Below are 10,128 nucleotides of genomic sequence, written 5' to 3' on the forward strand. Positions count from 1 at the left end.
AAATATGATTACTCCATAAAAAATGTTACTGGCTTTCCTTGGGTGGTCCAAAATAATGAAGATGCTCTGTATTGTTGTGTACTGAATTGCATCTTGTATTTCATTGGAATTGTTTTGTTTCTAACACTTGCACCTATACATCTGCCACTGGACCTTAAACCTTGTTAAATAAAATCTTGGTTTTAAACTTTTTAAAATTTGGAATTGTTTCCTGATCCAGTTCACATAATGGCTCTGCAAACTAGTGCATTGGCACAACTGGCAGGAAAGGAAAGAAACGTATTATAACATGGGAATGCATGTCCAAGGCTGTCTTGTCCTCAGTCCAATTCTAGATTTTTGTTGGCGTAACGCATAGATGAGCCTGGCCAAAATACATGAGAAAGATGTCAACACCTGCCTCCAGCGTATTAGTGTTCATCATTCTCCTTTGGAAATCACAATGGACTGGAAGAAAATGACAGCCTGTGCTTGGAAGGACTACTGCCTCTAACTGATCAAGGTGAAGTCTGTGGCCAGGAAGCCAGTTGTTCAGAACCATTCTCATCAGTGATTTATTCAGGATGGATTGCATCATGAAAATCTGGCCTGACAGGAGCTTGTCTTTTATTGTGTCCTCGCTCCCTTAGTATGCCTCTCAGGCTTTAGGGACTTAGCAGTTCTCTCTTTATTTTGTCCCCTGCCTGTCCTGACTGAAAACTGTTGTTAGCAAGCTAGGAGGGAAGTAGAAACTTGAAAGGCATTAGTTTTATTCATAGCACTGTTGTCATTAACTTATCCAATCATTTCACTTCTCTTTGTCTTTGTTTGATGGTATTATTTGTGCCATTGCTCAGACCAGCCAAGAGGTTAGTGTTCGTTCTTTAGAAAAGACAGTCGCCACTGGCCTTTTACAGCAATATGCTGACTAGTAGGATGTTTCTAGCTGTGGGGAATTAACAGTTTTCCTAGCAGAGAAACTGGAAAGAAGGAAAGTTTGGAGATTGTCAGTGTTTTAGAGGGCAGGATGGAATAGGCCCTACTGCTTTCTTGTTTTGGACTACCTGAGAAGATCTGTCTTTGTTTTCCAAAACACTGACTAAAGGTGACCTGCAGAAGGGACTTGTGTTTTGCCCTGAACAAAGTGCATTCACTAATTTGTATTTCTAGATGGTCTGCGATCCCGCTCTACATGTTGTATCATGCTTGTTTGTCTTCCTTCATATTTTTTTCATTTCCCTAAAACTATTTAACCATATCCATATCCAAGTTAGAATCTGAACCTCACAAATCTCATCATTTTATAAATGGAGAGCAGTGCAATGGAATAATTCTCAGATGGGAAGGACATTTTCATACACTATCCAGAGGAGAAACATGGGAAGAGAGGGGATTAAACATGAACACACAGAGTAAATATCAGGGCCCTGAGTGTATGGGTAGGCCTTAGTGTCCCTCACCAGCCTCTCCTATGGCCTTTACCCATACCTTCTGCCCATGGGCCAAGGATCTCCATTTCAGGTCGAACCTGGGTCTTCTGTCCTGCTTGAGCTACATCATAGGAGTACTGGTGTCCAGCCCAGCAACAGCCATGCCCGTGACTGGGTATGGCCCCCACAGACCTGGGCCCCAACCCATGGCTGACTAACCAGCTTGATCTCACACCTGCCTTGTCATTATGGACCTGCCCAGATATCAGCTGTGTCTGACCCTGGTTACCATCACTGGACCTGACCCTGACCAGTGGATTGACTTCCCAGTTTGACCTCAGACCTGCCTTGTCACCACAAGCTTGTCTGGTGGTCTGGACTCTCAGTAGACCTTGTCTGCCATCGGCACTGGGCCTTCCCTGCTGCCATTGCCTGGGCATTGTGGGACTGAGCCCTGCCAGGTGACACCCCTACCCTGGCTGGTGGGACCATATTATGCTTGGCCCCTGGCTCTCCATCCATTAAAGAGCAGCTGGCCCTGTATGATCACCAACAGTATACAAGGAACAGATACGTTATCATCTGCCCCAAAGACACCATAAACAGATACAAGCCAAGGTGACCAGGGACCTGGAGAATAGTAATTCATCTTGTTCTTTGAGTCACTTGCTTTAGCATTGCAGATCCCCTGGATGAACAAGGCTGTGTGTCAGGTCCTGCCCTTGAGTCACAACAACCCCATGCAATGCTACAAGTTTGGCAAAGAGTGGCTGGAGAGCTGCCCAGCAGAAAAGGACTTGGGGATATTGGTCAATAGCCTGCTGAATATGAGCCAGCAGTGTGCCCAGATGGCCAAAAAGGCCAATGGCATCCTGGCTTGTACCAGAGATAGTGCAGGCAGCAGGACTAGGGAAGTGATCATCCCCCTGTACTCAGCGCTGGTGAGGCTGCACCTGGAATCCTGTGTTCAGTTTTGGGCCCCTCACTACAAGAAAGACACTGAGGTGCTGGAGGGTGTCCAAAGAAGGGCAACAAAGCTGGTGAAGGGTCTAGAGCACAAGTCTTATGAGGAGCGGCTGAGGGAGCTGGGGTTGTTTAGTCTGGAGAAGAGGAGGCTGAGGGGAGACCTTGTCGCTCTCTACAGCTACCTGAAAGGAGGCTGTAGAGATGTGGGTGTTGATCTCTTTTTCCCAAGTAGCAAGTGATAGGATGAAAGTAGTGGCCTCAAGTTGCACCAGGGGAGGTTTAGGTTGGATATTAGGAAAAACTTCTTCACTGAAAGGGTAGTCAGGCATTGGAACAGGCTGCCCAGGGAAGTGGTTGAGTCTCCATCCCTGGAGGGATTTAAAAGGCGGGTAAATGTGGTGCTTAGGGACATGGTTTAGTGGTGGACGTGGCAGTGCTGGGTTAACGGTTGGACTTGATGATCTTAAGGGTCTTTTCCAACCTTAACGATTCTGTGATTCTATGATTCTATGATTCTGTTTCATTATATCAGAGTCATAGAAGCTTGAGGCCGTTTCCTCTCATCCTATCACTTGTTACTAGGGAGAAGAGACCAACCCCCACCTCACTACAACCTCCTTTCAGGTAGTTGTAGAGAGCAATAAGGTCTCCCCTCAGCCTCCTCTTCTCCAGACTAAACAACCCCAGTTCCCTCAGCCACTCCTCATAAGACGTGCTCTAGACCCTTCGCCAACTTCGCTGCCCTTCTTTGGACACGCTCCAGCACCTCCATGTCCTTCTTGTAGTGAGGGGCCCAAAACTGAACACAGTCCTCGAGGTGCGGTCTCACCAGTGCCGAATAGAGGGGCACTATCACCTCCCTGGTCCTGCTGGCCACACTATTCCTGATATAAGCCAGGATGGCATTGGCCTTCTTGGCCAGCTGAGCACACTGTTGGATCATGTTCAGGCGGCTGTCAGCCAGCACCCCCAGGTCTGCACACCCAGGTCCTTTTCTACCAGGCAGCTCTCCAGCCACTCCTCTCCAAGCCTGTAGCGTTGCATGGGATTGTTGTGACCCAAGTGCAGGAGCCGGCACTGAGCCTTGTTGAATCTCATGCAGTTGGCCCCGGCCCATCAATCCAGCCTGGCCAGGTCCCTCTGTAGGGCCTTCCTACCCTCCAGCAGATCGACACTTCCACCCAACTTGGCGTCATCTGCCAACTTACTGAGGGTGCACTCAATCCCCTCATCCAGATCATCAATGAAGATATTGATAAGAAGATGCTGAATGCCGCTTTTGACTTAACATCTGTGACTAATCATGTCTGCAACTTCTGGTTTTGATCTGTTCCAGGCATTTTATTTGTATATATTAGATTATCTAGGTTAAGTGCAGCTTTGCTTTCTCCCTTCTATCTATCTAGTCTGAAGTTGTTTTAACAAGATCTCCCTGTTTTTATTCCAACTCAGTATCAAGAAGTTACAGGTACTAACTGGCACTCAGCACTGAACTTGGTTTTTTACACAGTGAATGCATGCTCTGTGTATCCCTGAAGAATTCATAGGTCTTCGGTCTTTGTTTTCTCAACCTTGCTTTGTTGACAGATATTGAAGAAGTCTCTTCATGTTTCATTCCCCTCCCAGTTCTTCATAGTAATTTTTTATTGTAAAGAACTGTTTTTTTTCCTCCAAGTGTAACTGTGGAGAAATCCAGTATTATTATATTGAGCAGGACTGACATCTGAATGCAATTATGGAAACGGGAACATGAATGTAGTCTTGCATAGTTTCACCATTATGTTTATACGTTGTTTGGGTTTTTTAATGAAAATTGCCTTAAATTAATGGGCTAGATGGGGAATAAAAAAAGAAGAATCACTATTGTCAGTATCTTTTGTATAGCAGCACTTTTTGGGTACCAGCATGTTTTTGGTTTTTTTTTTTTGTGTGTGTGGTTTTTTTTCCTTACCAGAGTGTTCAGCTGCTGGTGCCATCCTTTCCTTCTGGGGAAAAATGCAGGAGATGACCTAAGGAATGCAGGTTCCTGCAATCAGATAACTGGGCCTTAACCTGTGACAAGACTGGTAAATCCCCAGTGCAGACAGAGTGGCAATCAAGTTCAGTGTGGCTGAACATCCAGTAGGATCTGATTAAGAGAAAAGAAACACCTGCTTGGCCAGTTAAAGTCTCCCCACCCAAAAAAGGCAGGAGGAACAGACCTCCAGTGCCCAGAACTCATCACTCCATTTGGTAGAGCCTCTATCTTCAGTTACAAAAGTCGCATTTTAATTTCTAATCTAGACTTTATTTATACAAACCAATATTGTAGCATGTAGAGAAGACGAACAGATTTTAAAGTTAGAAGATGTACCGAGTGTCTTTTCTGTCGTCCCTGAAAAGATGAGAGAAACAGCATCACGTAGCAGTGAATACATATTTTAGAAGAATGTTGGTTTAAAGTAATTAAATAATTGAGAATTCAGCAAAACCGCAGGTAAATAGTTTCTGTAGTTGAAGAACCGCACCTTTTTATTGTCTGAAATTGTCTTAACTTCAGCTTCCAACTGCGTAGCTCATCGGGTCTGTTGCAGACCTGTTACTAGGAGTCTTGGTGCATATGAACACTCAGTTCTACATCCCGTGATCTTATTAACTCACGCTCCCTTTTTTTCTGTGAACACTCCCCCCAGATTTTTCAGTAAGCTTTAAGGAATACTGTACCTTTATTGCAGATGTGCCTTTGTCCTTCATAGAGACGTAACGTGCATTTAGGTTTATTGAAACACTTTTGTTCTGACACGCTGACGCTATCGCGACTCGGGAGGCTGAGCACGCTCGCAGTCTTTCCTCCCGGCTCAGTGTTGCTCCGTTCAGAACTGCGAGGAGCACATTTAAATGCGCTGAAAGCAAACGCTGCCCCTGCGCGGCACGGACTGCGGCCCCGCGGGCGGGGAGGGGAGCGCAGCCGAGGCCCGCCCGCTCCCGGGGCTCCCGGGGCTCCCGGCCGAGGCGCGGGGCCCAGCTCCGCGGGGGGGCGGTCGGAGCGCGCTGCCGCGGCTCGGCCCCGTCCCTCGCCGTTGGGGCCGTTCACGCTCCAGCTCCCACGTCTCCTGCCCTCTCCCGAGTCCGCCGGCCGCCCGGCCCGCGCGTCCCGGCCTGTCTGTGGCGGCCGGGAGCGGGTTTGTGGTGCGGAGCCGATGAGCCGCGACGGAGCGGCGGTGCCCGGCCGCGCAGGTGAGTCCGTCGCGGCGGCCCGCGGCTGCCTGGTCCCCGCTGCCTGCCCTGGCGGCAACACGAAGACGCCCTGTGCCCCCCTGCCCAGTCCGGCGTTAGCGATGAGAGGTAGGATGCTGCGCACAGGCAGCTTAAGCCGCCAGTCGAAGACTTTATGACTTAAGCATATGAATAGCTTCGTGCCTTTCTGCAGTCAAGGACTTTGGGATCTTTTGAAAAAGCTGAATCGGCAGTATGGTACTCACTATATCAGGAGGGCAGTCAGTTCACAGCATCATAGAATATCTCAAGTTGGAAGGGACCCATTAAGGATCATCGAGTCCAGCTCCCTGCTCCTTGCAGGAGCGTCGTCCAGATGCTCCTTGAACTCTGACAGGCTTGGTGCTGTGACCACTTCCAAGGGAGCCTGTTCCAGAGACTGACCACCCTCTCGGTGAAGAACCTTTTCCTAATGTCCAATCTGAACTTCCCATGACGCAGCTTCATTCTATTTCCTCATGTCCTATTGCTGGTCACCAGAGAGAGGAGATAAGCACCTCCCCCTCCGCTGGCCTCCTCGAGGAAGTTGTAGACTGCGATGAGGTCACAGAATCACAGAATGGTTGGGGTTGGAAGGGACCTCTGGAGATCATCTAGTCCAAGCCCCCTGCTAAAGCAGGTTCACCTAGAGCAGGTTGCACAGGATCGCGTCCAGGCGGGTTTTGAATATCTCCAGAGAAGGAGACTCTACAGTCTCTCTGGGCAGCCTGTTCCAGTGCTCTGTCACCCTCAAAGAAGTTTTTCCTCATATTCAGATGGAACTTCCTGTGTTCCAGTTTGTGCCCATTGCTCCTTATCCTGTCGCTGGGCACCACTGAAAAGAGTCTGGCCTCATCCTCCTGACACCTGCCCTTAAGATATTTGTAAGCGCTGATAAGATCCCCTCTCAGTCTCCTCCAGGCTAAACAGACCCAGCTCCCTCAGCCTTTCCTCATAAGAGAGATGCTCCAGTCCCGTAATCCTCTTTGTAGCCCTCCACTGGACTCTCCAGGAGTTCCTTGTCTTTCTTGAACTGCGGAGCCCAGAACTGGACACAGTACTCCAGATGTGGCCTCACTGTACTCCAGATGTGGCCTCACTGGGGCAGACTAGAGGAGGAGGATAACCTCCCTCGACCTGCTGGCCACACTCTTCCTAATTCACCCCAGGATACCATTGGCTGCCTTGGCCACAAGGGCACATTGCTTGCTCATGGTTAACTTGTCCATCAGGACTCCCAGGTCCTTCTCTGCAGAGCTGCTTTCCAGCAGGTCAACCCCTAACCTGTACTGGTGCATGGGGTTATTCCACCCTAGGAGCAGGACACTACACTTGCCTTTGTTGAACTTCATTGGATTCTTCTCCACCCAACTCTCTAGCCTGTCCAGGTCTTGCTGAATGGCAGCACAGCCTCCTGGTGTATCAGCTGCTCCTCCCAGTTTTGTATTGTCAGCAAATTTGCTAAGGGTACACTCTGTCCCTTCATCAGGTCATTGATGAATAAGTTGAACAAGACTAGACCCAATACTGACCCCTGGGGAATACTGCTAGCTACAGGCCTCCAACTAGATTCTGCACCACTGATCACAGCCCTCTGAGCTCTACCATTCACCCAGTTCTCAATCCATCTCACTGTCCACTCATCTAGTCCATATTTCTTGAGCTTACCTATGAGGGTGTTATGGGAGACAGTGTCAGAAGCCTTGCTGAAGTCAAGATAGACAACATCCACTGCTCTCCCCTCATCTACCCAGCCAGTCATGCCATCATAGAAGGCTATCAGATTGGTCAAGCATGATTTCCCCTTGGTGAATCCATGTTGACTACCCCTGATAACCTTCCTTTCCTCCACATGCTTAGAGATGATATCCAGAATGAGCTGTTCCATCACCTTTCCAGGGATAGAGCTGAGGCTGACTGGCCTGTAGTCTCCTGGGTCCTCCTTCTTTCCCTTTTTGAAGTTTGGCATGACATTGGCTTTCTTCAGTGCTCAGGCACCTCTCTTCTTCTCCATGACCTTTCAAAGATGATGGAGAGTGGCTTAGCAATAACATCTGCCAGCTCCCTCAGCCCCCGTGGGTGCATCCCCTTGAGGCCCATGGATTTGTGGGTGTCCAGTTTACCTAAATGATCTCTAACCCGATCCTCCTTGACCAAGGGACAGTCTTCCTTTCTGCAGACTTTCTGTCCTACCTCCAGGGTCTGGGATTCCCGAGGGCCAGCTTTAACAGTGAAGACTGAAGCAAAGAAGGCATTCAGTAACTCTGCCTTTTCTGTATCCTCTGTCACCAGGGCAACCAACCTCATTCAGCAGTGGGCCCACATTTTCCCTAGTCTTCCTTTTGCTACTGATGTACTTGAAGAAGCCCTTCTTGTTGTCCTTGACATCCTTTGCCAGATTTAATTCCAAGTAGACCTTAGCCTTCCTAACTGCATCCCAGGTTCCCCCTTGGCCTTCTCTTCTCCAAGCTGAACAAACCAAGTGACCTCAGCTGCCTTTCACCATCTTGGTCACCCTCCTCTGGACACACTCTAATAGTTTGATGTCCTTCTTATATTGAGGCGCCCAAAACTGCTCACACTACTCGAGGTGGGGCTGTACCAGTGCAGTGTAGAGTGGGACAATCAACTCCCTTGACTGGCTAGCTGTGCTGCGCTTGATGCACCCCAGGGCACAGTTGGCCCTTCTGGCTGCCAAGGCACACTGTTGACTCATATTCAACTTGCCATCAACTCAAACCCCCAGATCTCTTTCTACTGGGCTGCTCTCCAGCCTCTCGTTCTGAGATTTCTATGTATAACCAGGATTACCCAGTCCCAGGTGCGGAATCTGGCACTTGCTCTTGTTGAATTACATATGGTTGGTGATTGCCCAGCTCTCTAGTCTATGCAGATCTCTCCCTAAGGCCTCTCTACCCTTGAGGGAGTCCACAGTTCCTCCTAATTTAGTATCATCGGCAAACTTATTTAATGTACATTCAATTCCCATGTCCAGATCATAAAGACATTAAAGAGCACTGGCCCTAAAATTGAGCCCTGAGGGAACCCCACTGGTGACTCGCCACAAGCCTGATGTAACCCCATTTACTATAAGTCTTTGAGACCAATCCATCAGCCCATTGCTCGCCCAACATATTACGGACTTGTCTAGCTGTATGCTGGACATGTCCAGAAGAATACTGTGAGAGATGGTATCAAAAAGTTTAATAAAATCCAAAAAAACCCCCCATCTACTGGCTTCCCGTGGTCACCTAGATGGGTGACCTTGTCATGAAAGGAAATTAAGTTAGTTAAACAGGACTTTCCCCTCATGAACCCATGTTGGCTATGACCAATGACTGCATAGTCTCTCAACTGTTTTTCAATAACTCCCAGAATAACCTTCTCCATAATTTTACCAGGCACTGAAGTGAGACTGACAGGCCTGTAATTACCAGGATCATACTTCTCACCCTTCTTGAAAATTGGGGCAATTTTCTCTCCAGACTCCCAAGACTGTTGAAAAATAATGGAGAGAGGTCCCATGATAACATCAGCTAGCTCTTTTGGTACTCTGGGATAAATGCCATCGGGCCCCATAGACTTATGCACATCCAGCTGGAGCAGCAAGTCTCAAAGTTGTTCAGGGTCAGCTGGGAGTTTATCATTCTCCCAGTCATGGTTTTCCAACACAAGGCCCTGGGGGTCCCAGGGCCCATCATTGGTGTTGAAGACAGAGGCGAAGAAGGCGTTGAATGTCTCCGCTTCGTCTATGTCCCTATTTGTGAGGTGACTGACCTCATCAAGTAACAGACCAATGTTATCTTTGGTCCTCCTTTTGCTGTTACCATATTTAAAAAAAACCTTTTTGTTGTCCTTCACAGTACTCACCAGCTTGAACTCTAGTCAAGCTTTGGCCATGTGGATTTTCTCCCTGGATTGTTGCATGCTGAAGCCAGTTCTGGTTCCATCCCCACTGCACTTTGCTCAGTTTCATCAAAGTTCATTCTTCATTAATCTGGGTGACTCTTACTGTAATACTGTTGATATGGCATACAGCAACATAGAAGTGGTGACTCTTAAAGTATTACTTTAAGTAGCAATTAACATTACACAATTCAGTTCATTGGCTATTTTCACCCAAAATCAAATCCCCTTGAGGTACACATCAGGCTTCCCCATGCTTTTGCATCACCAACCAAGCGCATCCAGGTCCTTGAGTTAAAGCAATCCCATGAATGTGTTTGCCTTTGCCAGTGGTAGGAGTAACCCAGACTGTCTTCCCTAGCATATTTTTCTATGTGCACTACAGGGACTTTATCCCCCTCTACAGTGCATAAAAGTTTCAATTGGGCAGGGCCAGCTCGATTGGCAGATCCCCTAGTGTTGACTAGCCAGGTGGCCTTTGCTAAATATGTATCCCAATGTTTGAATGTCCCACCACCCAGTGCTCTCAGTGTATTCTTTAACAGTCCATTGTATCGTTCGATTTTCCCGGAGGCTGGTGCATGATAGGAGATGTGGTATACCCACTCAATGC

This window comes from Platalea leucorodia (assembly GCF_965183815.1).
Source record: "Platalea leucorodia genome assembly, chromosome: 1".
Classification (NCBI taxonomy): domain Eukaryota; kingdom Metazoa; phylum Chordata; class Aves; order Pelecaniformes; family Threskiornithidae; genus Platalea; species Platalea leucorodia.